Source organism: Pogoniulus pusillus, chromosome 3 (assembly GCF_015220805.1).
Source record: "Pogoniulus pusillus isolate bPogPus1 chromosome 3, bPogPus1.pri, whole genome shotgun sequence".
Taxonomy (NCBI): domain Eukaryota; kingdom Metazoa; phylum Chordata; class Aves; order Piciformes; family Lybiidae; genus Pogoniulus; species Pogoniulus pusillus.
The window spans coordinates 29,209,783-29,227,414 of record NC_087266.1 but is presented as its reverse complement, the minus strand read 5'-3'; the positions used below and the strand labels follow the sequence as shown (position 1 = coordinate 29,227,414).

General features: G+C 47.4%; 1 long non-coding RNA gene across 1 annotated transcript in view; it reads right to left on the bottom strand.

Moving 5' to 3' along the window:
* Positions 1-759: 759 nt before the first annotated feature.
* The window catches only part of LOC135191320 (uncharacterized), a 75,680-nt gene continuing 58,807 nt past the window's right edge, over positions 760-17,632 (bottom strand). Inside the window, exon 3 of the long non-coding RNA XR_010308795.1 lies at positions 760-7,894. This is a non-coding gene — a long non-coding RNA (uncharacterized LOC135191320). The remainder of the gene's footprint in view (positions 7,895-17,632) is intronic.

Sequence of the window (17,632 nt, the reverse complement as noted above, 5' to 3'; positions counted from 1 at the left end):
TCCTCAGGAGCCCCAAACCCCTGAGGCACCAGAGGAAGACAGGACAATGGAGGAATTTTCCCTGGTTGATGAGGACTGTGTTGATGATGAATGGGTTAGGGAACAGTTAAGTGATCTGGACATCCATAAATTCATGGGTCCTGATGAGATGCACCCACAGATGCTGAGGGAGCCGACAGAGACCGCTGGAAGACTATTCTCCACCATCTTTGATAAGTCATGGAGGACAAGAGAAATATCTGGGGATTGGAGGAAAGGAAACATCACTTCAGTCTTCAGAAAGGGTAAGAAGGAAGACCCAGGTAACTATAAACTGGTCAGCCTCACCTCCATCCCTGGAAATGTAATGGAGTAACTCTTTGGCACTGTCCTTAGGCATATCAAGGAAAAGATTGATCACTCTTTGTTGATGGGAAGTAGAGAATAACATTTTTGTTTGCTTCTGTTTCTGCCAAACCACCACACTCCTTTGGGTGCATTGACTGGGAAATTCTAACATAACTGCAGCTTTGCTTTAAGCCTCCTTTAGTTAAGACAAGCTTTTGTGATGGTCATTGGCTTGCTAGCAGCATTGCTTTGTTTTGGAATATTTCCTTTGTTTGGGAAGAGAGATAATGGCTATGTGTTTTTTCCTGATGTTGGGAGCCCTGCTGTTCTGTGGGAGATTTGCTGAATATATGTCACTGTCCAAACAGTGTACTTGTAATGGCTTGTTAGTGTGATCTCAGAGTGCAGAAACTCAGGCGACCACACCAGGGGTTCACTTCAGTCACCAGAAAAACTTTATTGTTTGCCCATAAGATGCAGAGAAAAGTGAGAGGAGAAAGGGGAAAGGTAAAACAGAGTAAAGTGAAGAGAGAAAAGAGAAAGTGGTTTATAGCTACCACCAATGCAAGGGTCCAAAGACATCTCTTTGGTCCCAGGTCCAGTCCTGCTGGTCCTTCTAATCTTTTCTTTCTCCTTGTTCCTAGTGGGGAAAACTCTTATTATTCTTCTTGTCCTGTTGCTAGGGAGACATCTTTTATAATCACTTTCATACCTGCCGATGTCTGAACTCTGTGTCTATCTGTCCCCCATGAGTAAAGCTTCCACACATGCCCAAGGAGGAATGACTGAGGTGTAGTCTTGGCCTAAGGAAGTGTACCCAAGGCACCATCTGCCTTGGAGGCAGATAGCCTTAGGCCAGGAGGTGTGTTTCCATATTATAATGACATTAAAATGAGCAAAGTTCACTAATGTTCATGGTTCCCTTAGCAATACTAGGGCATCAGTCCCTTTTGGCAGCAGTTATGTTCCTTTATTCTGAAGCAATAATCGTGGAGAGTGGATTCATCCATCAAGCTTGGCAGGTATGGACTGTTGGTACCAGGCAGGTCTCTTCCTACAGGGCCTGCACCTGCAAATCCATGGAGACCACATTCCATTGTACAGGCTCAGTAACAGTCCTGGTCCAGAAGAGGTTTCCAAAGTCCAAGTCCTTGTCAGTTTGTGTTGGCCAGGGGTAATTTTCCAGCGAGTGCTGTCTTCAGTGGAGCTCTTCTTCAGGAGTTCTTCTTTGGGAGTTTTTATTTTCTTCCTACAGCAGGCAAAACATAGGGCACAGCATGGTGGTTGGTGGTGGTGATGGAGAGAATGTTCCTGGGCTGCTGTTTCCAGGTTGGATGTCCATGGTGATGTCTTCTCCCACTCACTCACCCTCTTGAACACTCAATAAAGCTGGGATAGGCCCAGTGTCTTTTATTCAGTTTTTAGCAGCTCCCCCTGGCCATCGTAGTCACATTACCATGTAAGTGACTCCCAAGTGTATTATCAGTGGGCAGAGCTGACCCATCAGGTAGGTTGTTTACAAAAATTGTTGCACATCCCAGGAGCCTTTGTGCCTGCAGGGGTCTGGCACTGGCAGTGGGCTTCCACCCTCACATCAATACACTTCCCATAGCATTTCAGCAAACCGCGTGAGCGAAGACGAGCTTTATCTTTGTTGATTTAAATGTACAAGGGAGACAAGATTAAGTCCCTCACAGTAACTTAAGCAGTAACTTATTATCGAGTAGGCTGCTAAGATGTTAGCCTGAATATCAGTCCAAGTCCTTGGGGCATGGGAGTCCCAATCCCTGATGACAATAATGACACAGAAAATGTTCTTTGGACCACTCCTTATACTCCTCCATGTCTCAGAGTTATCACTGGAATCGCATGATGGTAGCTTGAGCCACAGAGAGAGAGAGAAACAGATAGAGAGACAGAGAAGTAGACAGGGAAAAGTAATAGGAAGGGAGAAAAAATATTTTAAAAAGTATTATTATTTTATGAAACAATTTATAAAAGACATCAATGACTTTGAAATATACATAAAAAGAAATCTTCTCATCTTAAATCATTTTCCATCTCAATCAATCTTGGTATCGATTAATTTGGGGATGTCAATATTAGATGGGACAATGAGTAGATTATATGCATCAAGTACTGATGTCAAATGTGTTATCTGATTCATCATTCTCCAATTTATGATATACAGTATGACTGACAGAACAAAACAGATCAAAACCAAAAACAACAATGAGGTGACACAACTTGTCCACGATGCCTGTAGAAGTAGGCAACCATTTGAAAAGTGTGTCACACCATCTATGTTCTGCATCCTTTGCAATCCTTTTCAAAACATAGTGTATTTCTTCCACGTTGTGATGAACAAGGTTTTCTGACCATTATCTCTGACCATTTCCAAAATTCTGATAAATTATTGGTGTTGTAGCAGTTGCCTTACTAAAGTGAAATTTATCCCAATGGTTACAAGCAACAGCCCAGAATCAGTGTGTAGTTAGACTGCAAAAGCTGGTAGGATGTGACTGGAGATGTATAAGAAAAGTCACATTCAGTGACGTCAGTGAAATTTCAAGCACAGAAGTTTGAATTATTCTTACTGTTTACATACACATTGTCTACAGACACAAAATCACAAGCAGTCCTGAAACATACACACCCTTTGTCAATATACACAAGCACTGTTTCAGGGTGCTGAAAATTACAAACATTCTGTTCAGTGTTCAAACAAATATCCTGGGCTCTGATTATATTACTCTCACAGATGAAACCTTGTTCTAAATCCACAGTTTGCCATTTCTTATCCACCTTTTGGGCCCATATTCTATGCTCAAAAGGATAGAGTACAGCTCCATTGTGGTATAATCCCAATGCAATAACAAGGTGAATTGAACATACTGACACATTGTATATGGCTAACAAGAAAGTTGTAGCTGTGTTGGTGTCAGGATCATAAGTGAAATTTACCAAGGTCCACCGGGAATGGAGTTCTCTTTCAAAGTCAGTGGCACTGTCTCAAACTATTTCCTGAATTTCAGTAGGCAAAGTGCCTTCTTCACCTTCTCTTATGATTGAGGCAGCTACTGATTGTATCCACAGCTGAACCTGGATACAATTGAGAGCCAGAGAGAGGTTATTCTGGATCACACCAAATTCATCTACAATCAATTACTGATCTTTTTTACATTCACTTTTCCCCATTTTGGTAATACATTTAATAGCAGCCACTGGTTAGTTTCCAAAGTTAACAGGGCTGTTGCAACTTAGCCAGATCACTAGTTGTAGTAGCCAATTTGTTCACCAATACCTTTGAATCAATACTATTTAGAACTCCCAATCCTGTGCCCAAAACACCAGCTACATCCCTCTGCATTCATTTCTTAGATGGAAGCTGATTCCTCATGAAAGTTGTCTATCTCTCAGAAGATGTTTTTAGGAAAGGTGAGCAAACTGTCTGAATCTCAGAAACATTCTGCATTAGCAAATCAACTTGTTTAAAGGACGTACTGGACTGAACATTTGTTGTTGGCCTATATTTCTGATTTCATATGGGCCAATTTGGGAAAATCTTAGGACTAAGCACAACAGTTGGTTGGGTAGTAGGTATTACAACATCTGTTTTCACAGAATCACAGAATGTCAGGGGCTGGAAGGGACCCTCAAAGATCATCTAGTCCAATCCTCCTGCCAGAGCAGGACATCAGGTGAGCTCTCCCCAGTACCTTGTATTGTTTTTACCCCACATGACTTTGTGGGAATACTGTACAGAAGTCAGATTTAGCCAGCAATTTTGGCTTTAATTTTTGCACAACAACACAGGGCACTGCAGTCCAGTTCCATAACTCTTTGTGGGTTCAACAAGGGATTCAGTAATCAGCCTGCATTGTATTGTGATGTTGTCACCCCATGCCACTCTAAAAGAAGATGAAACTTGACTTTTGCTAGTTAGTGTAAAGAGAGCATCCACAGCGCGATGTGTGACTACTGCAACAAGCATCACCGGAGGCTTTGTTGTGGTATTTATTTTTAATTTGAACATCAGGCTTAATAGGCCAGTCTGATCTGGTGGACAAATTTGCCAATTGCACACCTGTCCCAGGTTGAGGCTATAGGGTTAAAAAAATTTTCCTGGGACTAGAAGATTGTTATTCAATCCCATAATTCTGCTATCTCTTTACAGACTGATAACAAGGTCAGTTCGCTCTCCTTTCCTCCTCCTCCTGCCCTGAGTGTTTGTCGGGAGCCAATTTATCAGGAAACATGTAAGCAGTAGGCCTCTTGGATGGCGGAGCCATTGGGGAGGAGGATTGGAGCACTGGGGAGTGTAGATATAGTTTTTTGGGGGATGGGGGAAACTTCAAGGGGGGTTGCCATGGTAATTGCTTTTGCAATGTCGATTGCTGTTTTCTCTCTCTAAATATAATTCTGTATTTTCTCTCCAATTTGATTTGAGAGTTTAATCTCTGTTGTGCTCTCTTTGAAAAAAAAAAAACAACACGACAGAATTTTGGTGGCCCGTATGGGGAACGAGATGGTTGGTTGTGCATGGACTGAAGTGGAGAAAAATACAGAGTTAGAGCTTACGGAAAATGGTGCCTCTTAGTGAAGCTGGTATGGAGAGCTGGAAGGCTTGGAGAAGTGCGCTGCTCCCCTCCTGGGTGGCAGAGCGGGGAGAAGGAAGCGGCGAGAAACGAGTTTCTGAGGTGGTTGATGATGCTATGGGACCCCAGCCCCTGAAGCGGCCACAGCTCTTGCTGACCCACACCGCGGTGCCGAGCGGCCCTGCCCGGGGCGAGCTGGAGGGGTGGGGGAGGGCAGAGCAGGCAAACCCGTGTAAGTTTTCCCCTCTTGATGGGAATCTGCGGCCGGTGGAAATGCGGGCAGTGGAAACGCAGGCGGCTCCAGCTGTGCCGGTGGCCTCCCCATGACCCGCAGATCCAGGCAGCGCTTCGAAGATGGCGTCACGCGGAAGCAGCGGTGCCCTCCGTGGCGGGCTGATGGCCGTGGTGGCCCGCCTCTTGCTGAGCGCAGCCACTCCCTATTCAGGAGACGAGCCGGTGACTTCGGAAGAAACGGCCGTTCTTTGGTGTCCCAGCATGGGCAGTGTGTATGGGCAGGCTGAGGCTGTAGATGGAGGGCCTGCATTTGGAATGTGTCCTGCTGGGGAAGATGTGGAGAGCGGCAATGGGGACCCCCTTCCCCCGCTGCGACTCAGTCTTAACTTTACAGTGGCGGAACTGGCGGTACCGAGCATGGGAGGGGCAGGAGGTTTGCCCCGCTTCCCGAGCACACTGCCTGGTTCTGCACAGAGTAGCCAGCCAGGAGTAGTGGCAGTGGCAGCTCTGGTGCCGAGCTCAAGCGGCAGGTGAGACGCAAGGGCGCCCTGACGGTAGTGCCTCCTCTGGCTTGGTGAGGCAGTGCTGAGGATGGACGCTCCTAGTCAGGCAGCAGTTGTAGTGAATGGCATTCATCCTGTAGAGGATCTCTTCCCTATTCTGCCACCTGCTTCTCGTCCACTGCCAGAACCTCCTCCTTCTCAGTTGTCTGTTGAGAAGGTGGAGGGAGAGGTGCTGGGAAAGGTTAAATAAATTTGAAGTAGACTGGGGAAGGAAGATAAGGGCACGGACTGGTGGTGTGGGGGTTCACTTTGATTGTGCAGCTAGAGAAGAGGAACTGCAGGATGGAACTCTCAGGGGTGGTGGATGGCCTGGTACAAGAGACAAGTGGAAGCATGTCTTGTAGATACTGTACAGTATCTTGTAGATACTGTAACTCATGTGCGATAGAGAGATGGAATTCACCTGTGACAAAGGGATCTTCAGTCCTGCATAACTGAGAAGAAACGTGGAACAACAGCTTGAAGAAAAAATGGAAGTGAACTGGACTTAGTTGCCCCATTTGACTGCCCCTGGGGTGGAGACACACGATTTGAGATGACTGAGCCAGATTGTGCTGAGAAGAACTCTAGGAGAATCTGCAATGAGTAATTGAGACTTTGCAGTGGGCGGCTGCTTGGATGCACAGACTGCAATGATTTGAGTGAGAATGGACTCAAGTCCATTACTTGATGTTGAGTGCTGCTGAGCACAATGCAGATGGAAACAGAGTTCCCTTGTTTGTGAAAAGGATTTGTTGGACAATTGTATGTGTGTTTTCTGCCTTTGGGTGGGGATACAACCTGTCCAAGGGGTGGTTATCTCCTGGTGGGTGAAGTCCAGGACATGTATGCTGGGCAATGCAGGAGGGTGGCAAGATCAAGTGCAAGTTTTGATTTGGACTGAGACAGTTTGAGTTTAAAGTATGTGCAAGTTGTTACTGAGTTTCTTTCAGATAGTTGATGTCATCCGAGAAGTCCCATTCGATGAGAAGTGTTGTGTCCAGGAGCTGAGCGACAGATGGATTTGAAGGAAAGCACCAGAACGATGCAGTATTTTGATGGCACTGTTCACTATATAGAGAATCTATTTCTAGTTAGATGAGTAGTGTGATGAGCAGAAATTATGGGATTGAATATAGGGGTGGAATGTCCCAGGTTGAGGCTATAGGGTTAAAAAAAAATTCCTGGGACTAGAAGATTGTTATTCAATCCCATAATTCTGCTATCTCTTTATAGACTGATAACAAGGTCAGTTCGCTCTCCTTTCCTCCTCCTCCTGCCCTGAGTGTGTGGCGGGAGCGACTTTATTTGGAACATGTGAGCAGTAGGCCTCTTGGATGGCGGAGGCATTGAGGGGGGGAGAGGATTGGAGCACTGGGGAGTGTAGATATAGTTTTTTGGGGGATGGGGAAAACTTCAAGGGGGTTTGCCATGGTAATTGCTTTGTAATGTCTATCGCTGTTTTCTCTCTCTAAATATAATTCTGTATTTTCTCTCCAATTTGATTTGAGAGTTTAATCTCTGTTGTGCTCTCTTTGAAAAAAAACCACGACAACACCACAGAGACAGCCTTAGTCAAAGTGAAGTTGTACCACATCACTTTTCTTGTTCCCACAGAATCTGGTGATTTCAACATTGTAGGTACTCGGGTTGAAGGTGTAGTTACTGACATATTTTTGGTGGCAACCAAAATGATGAGGGACTCTTGCTTGTCATATTTCCAATCTGCAGAAGGACAAAACTCTGCAGTGATGTTGGGATTAATGTGGTTGTCAAATTTGGATCGAAAAGATTTCCAGCAACTCTAATTGAGGAGGCTCTTTCATGAAGAGATTCTTCTACTTTTCTGCATCCTACCTGACTCCTTTCTCCAATTATTCCAGTCAGGACTCTAATGTGGTTTGTTTTGTCCCACTCAAGTAGGTGGCACACTCCAGTGCCATGCATTACAACACTGGGAGATGATCTCTGGGGTAATGACCTAGAGAGTGAGTGGCTCTAGAAACCTAGAAACAATGGCTTCAGACAAAGGCCACTCAGCATTTTTTTGGTTACAAGTCAGTGGTAAGATGCAGAAAAATATTACCAGTCCAATCATCAGACCAACTAGATGATTGGTCATTTTAAAATTTAGGCCTCCACTTTGTCATTCAGGTGCCATCTGTGCACTTCTCCAGGTTCTTCAGGGTTCTCCTGCAAAAGAAAAACAAGAGAGCTTGCCTCTCAGAGGCAAAATTAAAATGATGAAATTGTCCAGGGCATCGGAGATTACTCATGCATATGCATTAAGTGGGGTTTTTAGTACCAGTGGCATGGTGGCAAATTCCACCAGAACAGGCTCTCCTGGGAATTGAGCTGGGTTCTTAGAATCATCTGGTCCCTTTAACGAGGAGACTAGAGTTGAAGCTTTTGGGCAGAAGGAGGTGATTTTGGGGCATCCATTTATTCCCCATCTGTCCTTTACATTTTTTACAGCTTTCCACAAGTGGGCATCCCAATTACCCTCATGTGGTTTCAAAAGTAGTTTAAGAGATAATTGCTTTTTTATATGATCCCATTAGCTTAAGGATAATATGGGGTGGGAAAAGTCAATTTAATTCCTTTGCTTCTTGCCCAGTTCTGTACTACTCTGGCTGTGAGACGAGAGCTGTTATCAGACTCTATTTCTTCTGGCTTTGGAAGTTCCAAACCATTCTTGAAGCCCTTTCAGTGTGTTCTCCTGTAGCCCTGTTAAAAGCTTCTGCTTAGACTGTCCTAACATGAAAGGGAGCTGGATCTGTGGGTGCAGGCTCTGCAGATCCCCCCTGCTAAGGAATCTGCCCCTGGAAACAGTGAGGGATGGGTGCAGATCCCTGTCAGGGGTAGTAAGGGAAATCCACCCCGGCCCTCTCCTTCTCCTCCTCTGCCCTTGCGCAACAAGTATGAGGCCCTGCATGCAGAGGGTACAGAGGGTGAGAGCAATGAGGAGCATCCAACTGAGACATTGCCTAGGGTGGAGCAGTCACCACCAACTGTGGTGACTAGCTCCACAAAAAACAAGAAAAAGAGAAGAGTTGTAGTTGTCGGGGACTCCATCTTGAGGGGGACAGAGGGACCCATTTGTCTTCCCGACCCGTCTCACAGGGAGGTCTGCTCCCTTCCTGGTGCCCGGGTTAGGGACATCACCAGGAGAATCCCTAACCTAATCCAGTCCTCTGATTATTACCCCTTGTTGGTAATACAGGCTGGCAGCGATGAAATTGAAAAGAAGGGGACCAGGGCAATTAAAAAGGAATTTAAAGCCCTGGGGAAATTGATAGATGGGGCGGGAGCGCAGGTGGTGTTCTGCTCAGTTCCCTCTGTGGCAGGGGAGTTCACAGAGAGGAATAGCAGAACCTACGATATCAACAAATGGCTGAAGGGATGGTGCCAGCGGCGGCATTTTGGGTTCTTTGACCACGGGGGAACTTTTACTGCGCCGGACCTGCTGGCTTGTGATGGGGTGCAGTTATCTAGGAAGGGCAGGAGAGTCCTGGCAATGGACTTGGCAGGGCTCATTAGGCGGGCTTTAAACTAGGCCTGAAGGGGGTGGGTGAGGCAATTACTCTCTCTGAGAAGGAGAGAGATGGAAGGAAACTAAGGACAATTGAATCGAGAGCCTAGCTGAAGTGCATCTACACCAATGCACGCAGCTTGGGTAACAAACAGGAGGAATTGGAAGTCCTGGTCCACCAGGGGGACTACGATGTAGTTGCCATTTCAGAAACTTGGTGGGACGAAAGGCATGACTGGGCTGTTATACTGGGGGGATATAACCTTTTCAGGAGAGATAGGCAAGGGAGAAGAGGAGGAGGGGTGGCTCTGTATATTAGGGAGTCACTCCATGCCATTGAGCTTGAAGTGAGGGATGAAGGGGTAGAGACCTTGTGGATTAAAATCAGAGGGAGGACAAATAAATCTGACATCCTGGTTGGAGTCTGTTACAGACCACCCAACCAGGATGAGGAAACAGATGAGATATTTTACAAACAGTTGGAGGCTGTCTCAAGATCTTCAGATCTTGTCCTTGTGGGTGACTTTAACCTGCCAGATATCTGCTGGGAACTTAATTCAGCAGAGAGGAGGCAGTCCAGGAGATTTCTGGAGTGCATGGAGGACAGCTTCATGACCCAACTGTTAAGCAAGCCTACTAGGGGTCAAGCTCAGCTTGACCTGCTGCTCTCCAACAGAGAAGGGCTGGTAGGAGATGTGATAGTGGGAGGCTGCCTGGGGTGTAGTGATCACGAGTTAGTGGAGTTTTCAATATGCAGGGAGGTAGGGAGGCACTTCAACAAAACCTACACCTTGGACTTTAGGAGGGCAAACTTCAATTTGCTCAAGGAACTTATTTCCAATGTCCCCTGGGCAGCAGTCCTTGGGAACAAAGGGGTCCAGGATGGTTGGACATACTTTAAACAGGAGCTCTTGAAGGCACAGGAGCTGGCAGTTCCCATGTGCCGAAAGATGAGCCGGTGGGGAAGGCGACCAGCCTGGATGAGCAAAGAGTTCCTGAAGGAAGTGGGGGAGAAAAAGAGGGTGTATCGCCTCTGGAAGGAGGGGAAGGCTTCTCCTGATGTGTTTAAGGAGGTAGCCAGACTATGCAGGAGAAAAATTAGAGAGGCTAAGGCTCAGCTAGAACTTAGGCTGGCCACTTCCGTGAAAGTTAACAAAAAACACTTTTATAAATTTATCAACGCTAAAAGAAAGGGCAAGAAGAGCCTCCACTCCTTACTGGACCAGGAGGGGAACACTGTAACTGATGATGAAGCAAAGGCAGAGGTCCTGAATGCCTTCTTCGACTCAGTTTTCAACAGTAAGGAGGGAGGAGGAGGAGGCAAGTGGCCTCTTGAACTGGGGGATGGGGTCGGGGAGCAGTGTGTTCCCCTGGAAATTCATGAAGAATTAGTTCAGGACCTGCTGAGTCATCTGGACACCCACAAGTCCATGGGACCAGATGGGATCCATCCCAGGGTGCTGAGAGAGCTGGCAGCTGAGCTGGCCAAGCCACTCTCCATCATTTTCCAGCAGTCCTGGCTCACCGGAGAGGTCCCAGGAGACTGGAAAATGGCCAACGTGGTCCCCATCCACAAGAAGGGTCGGATGGAGGAACCTGGGAACTACAGACCCGTCAGCCTGACCTCAGTGCCAGGGAAACTGATGGAGCAGGTTCTCTTGGGGGCAATAACTGCGCACCTGAGGGATGGCAAAGAGCTCAGGTCCAGCCAGCATGGGTTTAGGAAGGGCAGATCCTGCCTTTCTAACCTGATCTCCTTCTATGATCAGGTGACCCGCTTGGTGGATGTGGGGAAGCCTATGGATGTGATCTATCTGGACTTCAGCAAGGCCTTTGACACTGTCCCCCACAGCAAACTGCTGGCTAAGCTGTCAGCCCATGGCTTGGATGGTAACACTCTGTGCTGGGTTAGGAACTGGCTGGAGGGCCGGACCCAGAGAGTGGTGGTGAATGGTGCCACATCCAGCTGGCGGCCAGTCACTAGTGGTGTCCCTCAGGGATCTGTGCTGGGCCCCATCCTCTTTAACATCTTCATAGATGACCTGGATGAGGCCATGGAGTCAGTCATCAGCAAGTTTGCAGATGATACTAAGCTGGGGGCAGATGTGACTGAGTTGGAGGGCAGAAGGGCTCTGCAGCGGGAACTTGACTGCCTGGACAGATGGGCAGAGTCCAATGGGATGGCATTCAATAGCTCGAAGTGCAGGGTGCTGCACTTTGGCCACAACAACCCCATGCAGAGATACAGGCTGGGGTCAGAGTGGCTGGAGAGCAGCCAAACAGAGAGGGATCTGGGGGTACTGATTGATACCCGCCTGAACATGAGCCAGCAGTGTGCCCAGGTGGCCAAGAGAGCCAGTGGCATCCTGGCCTGCATCAGGAATGGTGTGGTCAGCAGGAGCAGGGAGGTCATTCTGCCCCTGTACTCTGCACTGGTCAGACCACACCTTGAGTACTGCGTTCAGTTCTGGGCCCCCCAGTTTAGGAAGGACACTGAGATGCTCGAGCGTGTCCAGAGAAGGGCGACAAGGCTGGTGAGAGGCCTCGAGTAGAAGCCCTACGAGGAGAGGCTGAGGGAGCTGGGGTTGTTTAGCCTGGAGAAGAGGAGGCTCAGGGGTGACCTTATTGCTGTCTACAACTACCTGAAGGGTGGTTGTGGCCAGGGGGAGGTTGCTCTCTTCTCTCAGGTGGCCAGCATCAGAATGAGAGGACACAGCCTCAGGCTGTGCCAGGGGAAATTTCGGCTCGAGGTGAGGAGAAAGTTCTTCACTGAGAGAGTCATTGGGCACTGGAATGGGCTGCCTGGGGAGGTGGTGGAGTCGTCGTCCCTGGGGCAGTTCAAGGCAAGGTTGGATGTGGCACTTGGTGCCATGGTCTAGCCTTGGGCACTGTGGTAAAGGGTTGGACTTGATGATCTGTGAGATCTCTTCCAACCTTGGTGATACTGTGATACTGTGATACTGTAACATTATTTCCACTTCTACCAACACAAACCATTTACCTCTTGATCCCTTAGGGAGGCAAATATAATCCTCCTGCCAGGCCTCTCACAAGCCTTTTGCCCTCTTGAAAATGCAACGAGTCATCCTCTAAGGGATGTCTTTCAAGCCTGTGCTTGTTTGAGGCTAACTGGAATATTTTAATGAAAGAAATCAGATCCTTGGCTGTGAAAAAAAAAAATAATAGTGATGCCTGTATCAGTCATTTGTTCTACTGAGGGACATAATGAGTCAAAATATAAGATAAGGCACTCCTCCTCCATCAGTCTATGTCTGGTTGCATCTTGCCTTAACTCCTTTGCATGAAACCTATGTAACTCAATCTAACGATTTCCTCTAACCTCCTTGTCAGCTTTGAACATCTCGCCTCAGATCTCTGCAGATGTATCACGTGAACTATGCAGAGATCTATCTGATTATTTCTGAGGAGGAAGAAAGGAGTGTGTGGGGGTTTGTCGGGAGCCCTCTGGTGCAGTCTGTTTGGGAGGGATTTTGAATTTCTGTATTGCTTTTAACTTGCATATAACTGTAAATATCTGTATATATTGTGTATATATGTTTGTATATTTGTGCATGCTGTAAATATAGTTTCATTCTTTAACTTCCAGCCATCTGATTTAGTCTGGTTAATCTAGAGGGGGGGTGGAAACTCCCAAACCATATGCAGCATTGTTGACAGGCTGATATGGAAGTTTTGCACATTTCTCCAGTGACAGGCCAGCCTTGGGCATGGACTTCATGATATAGATCCTTGGCTCCTGTGTGTTTGTGTTTTACATGAAACCATTCTAATGGGAATTCCCAATCTTCTCTAATTTGTCCCTTTTGCACAAGTGCTACACTTGCTAACTCATCAGACCAGTTATTCCATTCTCCTGCTGAACCACCATCAACCTGATGAGAAGCCACTCATCCCACAGCAATGTTTCTTCAGCTAACAATACTTAAGATTACTTGCCATTTTTCCTTTTGCCACACTGGAATTCTGTTATCCTCTCATCTATTTTTCTCCCAGAAAGGGAGCCATTCAGTACATCCCTTGAACACAGCATAGGAATCAGTGTATATATGGACAGGAATAGTAGCTCATGCTTCACACTGTAAAGCACTCCATACTGTAATTGACTCACTAACTTGGGCACTCCCCTCCCCCTCTGTTATGATCTGTTCATCAGAAGAGGTATGAAGTGATACTGCCTGATATTTTTCTTTCTCTTAGCAGAAGCCATAAGTAAACCAGGTACTAACAGACTGATCCTGAGAAAATGGAGGGGCCACCTGAATGACAGAGGCAGGTTTGTCTTGGTCACTATTGTATAGGGTTAACACTCTAGGGGGAGTAACCCTGAACCTGACCCTAGGGGTCTTGGCCCCTCCCCAGGGGTGGGTCACACCACCAGGTGATGGTTAGCCCACCCCCCTCCCCCCCGCTTCCTGTCCTATAAAGGAGAGGGGCTTCCTGTTCCTCTCTCTCACCACACACCACACTCCACATATCTCTGCCTGCATACCAGCACACTATGTGGCAGACAGGAGGCAAAGCCACCATCACACAACTCGAGTTGTATTTTATACCTTTTGTATTTTGCTATTTTCTCTTCCCTATCCTTTGTAAACTTCCCTACCTCCAATACCTTTCTAAGTTATTGTTAAACATTTCCTTTTAACTTCCAAATTGAGTGAGATTGATTTATTCAGGTGTGCTTATCTCTTTCTCTCCCTATATCTAATCTCTATCTTTGGGAAAGGAGGGGGAAGAGGGGAGGGCACTCTACAAATTGTTATTGGGTCTATCAAATTTATTAGAGTCTCTGGGAATTTGAATTAGAATCCAAGGCAATTTATTTGGCACCCAACGTGGGGCTCGGTAGAAAGAATTATTTCAGAGAAGATTTGGAAGTTAAAAAATGGATATTCTAAGAGTGTTAATCATTCAGGCTTTTGGATGGCTGTTTTGGTCTTGGGTGCTGAAGTTTGTAAGTTACCACGTTTTCTGGATAGTCATTGATATGGTCTGGGAATTTTCTAAGAATTTGCCTGTCCGGGTCAATGCATATTTACTGAATTCTGTTAGTAATCTAACTGTGTTTAGAAATGTTTCTGAAACATGGAATCACTCTGAGTATGTGTGTTGAGACACAGAGGCTTCAGATATCTGGGGGGGGGAAATGGTGCTGGATAGCAGTTATTTCACTGTGTTTAAATGTGGTTTTAGGAGTTTATATTGCAGCTCCGAGCTGCATGTAGAAAATGCAGTTAGCCGCGGTTTTTAGAATGCTTAGAGGGAGGGGTGGCCCACACTGCTCTGGCTGCAGCTGCAGGGGATGGGCGACAGATCAGACCAGTCCGATGGGTCAGGCAGGCACCGCCCCTAGCATGGCTCCACCCTGAACTCTGCTCCTGGTCCCACCCAGAGCAGCCCCCCCGGACCCTGCCCCCACAGCCCAGTCCTGTCCATCTCACATCTATCACCATGCGGCAAGTTAGACCACACCCAAACCCTTCCACAGACACAGATCCAGGGCAAGGAACCTCCTCAGGAAGCAGTACCCCCCAGCAACAGCAACCAGCTGGAAATGGATCTGATAATGGAGTTATTTTTATCAACTCCACGCCCAGAAAGGAAATCAGGCACACAAGGAAGGAATAATAAGGGTTGGACTTGGTGATCTATGAGGTCTCTTCCAACCTTGGTGATACTGTGATAATATGCAAGGGAAAATGGACAGTCACTTTTAGCTTGGCTTTTGAGATGTTGGGATGCAGGAGCAGAAACCATGGACCTAGATCAGAGGGAGGCTAAACAGCTGGGATCCTTGTCGAGGGATGGGGGTGTAGATAAAGAGCTGGGGAGGCTGGATGGCACTCACTCACTTTGGGCCAGGCTTCTCATAGCTGTTAGATACAGATACCCTTCCAAGGATGACATGATTTTCCACCCCTTAAGTGGACAAATATGGAACAGGGTATCACATACCTGAGGCAAATGGCCAGACAGGAGATAATCTATGGAGATGGCCAGATGCCCTCAGACACCAATGATGTCCGCATGAAGCCAGCCCTCTTAAAGAAACTGACCCAGTGTGCTCCTTCCACATATGCCCCCACACCGGGAGCACTGCTGCTGGGCAGAGACCCCAACATCCTTCCCACGATCAGAGAGTTTGTGAATGACCTGACACAGTTTGAAGATAGTTTGTCTAGGAGAACCTTAATAGCACCTGTGGAAACCCTCACCCAGGAGATGAATGAGCTGAAAGCCTCTGTCTCTGAACAGCAGAAGGCAGAGGATGACTGCTCTTCACCTTCTGAATGGGTACAGGTCTTAGCTGTCAGGAACACACGTTTCTGTACTCCTCCTCCTCCCCATAGGAGACCAGCCCAAAGCAGAGAGGGGACACCCAGGGGTTCACTTTGGAGAACACTGTGTGAACAAGGGGAAAACATGGACAAATAACATGGCCAGCCCACCTCTGCTCTATGGGCCAGAGTAAGGAAACCAGAATAAGGGTTGCCCCACTGTCCCGCAGGCAGCCCTCTCGTCCAAGGGGTGGTCAGGCCAGCAACTCAGGTTCATGTGCCTCATGCAGTCACACTGCTCAGCATTAGAGGTGCCCTGTCTCCAGCCAGGTAGAGGCTAGGGATAACAGAGTATATTGGGATGTGTTCGTGAAATGGCCTGGCACTGCTGAAACCAAGAAGTATCGAGCTTTAGTAGACACTGGTGCCCAATGCACTCTGATACCCTCCAGCCATAGGGGGACAGAAACAATTACAATTTCAGGAGTCACAGGAGGGTCTCAGGAGTTGACTGTGCTGCAGGCTGAGATAAGCCTCACTAGGAAAGTGTGGGAGAAACACACCATAGTAACTGGTCCTGATGCACCTTGCATCCTGGGGATCAACTTTCTCCAGGAAGGGTATTTTAAAGACCCGAAAGGGAACAAGTGGGCATTTGGCATAGGAGCTGTAGAGACTGTCGATAAAAAGCAGCTGTCTAGCATGCCTGGCTTGTCAGATGAGCCTTCCGTGGTTGGTACCCACAAGGTGGATGATGTTAAGTTACCTGTTGCTTCTCGTGTAGTTCATCGCAGGCAATACCGCACCAACAGAGACTCCCTGCTATCCATACAGCAGCTGATTCGCCACCTGGAGCAGCAGCTTGTCATCAGCAAGAGCCACTCGCCCTTCAACAGCCCGATATGGGCAGTGCAGAAAGAGAATGGGGAATGGAGACTAACTGTGGACTTCAGAGGCCTGAACGAAGTGACTCCTCCAATCAGCGCAGCAGTGCCTGATATGTTAGAGCTCCAGTATGAACTGGAAATGAAGGAGGCCAAATGGTATGCCACAATTGACATTGCTAATGCCTTTTTCTCCATCCTCATTGCAGAGGAATGTAGGCCACAGTTTGCTTTCACTGGGAGAGGAGTCCAGTACCACTGGAACAGACTGCCTCAAGGGTGGAAGCACAGCCCTACAATCTGCCATAGCATCATCCAGACTGCACTGGAGAAGGGTGGAGCTCCGGAACATCTGCAATTCATCAATGACATCACTGTATGGGGTGAGACAGCAGAGGAGGTCTTCAAGAAGGGTGAGAAGATCATTAATATCCTGTTGGATGCTGGTTTTGCCATTAAGAGAAGCAAAGTGAAAGGGTCTGCCAGAGAGATCCAGTTCCTGGGAGTTTGATGGCAGGATGGCCGATGCTACATCCCTATGGATGTGGTGAATAAAGTGGCCACTATGGTTGAACCCTCTAACCAGAAGGAGACACAATCCTTCCTGGGGTTTGTGGGCTTTTGGAAGATACACATTCCCAGGTACAGCCAAATTGTGAAACCCCTCTTTGATGTCACAAGAAAGAAAAATAACTTTGAGTAGGGACCTGAGCAGCAGGTGGCATTTGACCAGATCAAACGAGAGGTGGTCCATGCCATGGCCTTGAGACCAGTTCGAACCGGCCCAGAGATTAAGAACATTCTCTACACAGCAGTTGGTGAGAATGGTCCTAGCTGGAGCTTACGTCAGAAAGCTCCTGATGAAACACGAGGCCGTCCACTCGGGTTCTGGAGCAAGGTGTACAAAGGCTCAGAGGCCAATTATACCCCCACAGAGAAGGAAATCCTAGCTGCCTATGAGGGAGTCAGAGCTGTCTCTGAGGTGAATGGGACGGCGTCACCACTCCTTTTAGCTCCAAGGCTTCCAGTCCTGACTTGGATGTTTAAACGGAAAGGTTCAACTCTGCACCATGCCACAGATGCCACTTGGAGTAAGTGGATGGCTCTAACAACTCAGAGAGCTAGGATGAGGTCTCTCGAGTGCCCAGGCATTGTGGAGGTCATCACCAACTGGCCAGAGGGCACTGACTTCGGAAAGCCAGCTGAAGAGAAGACA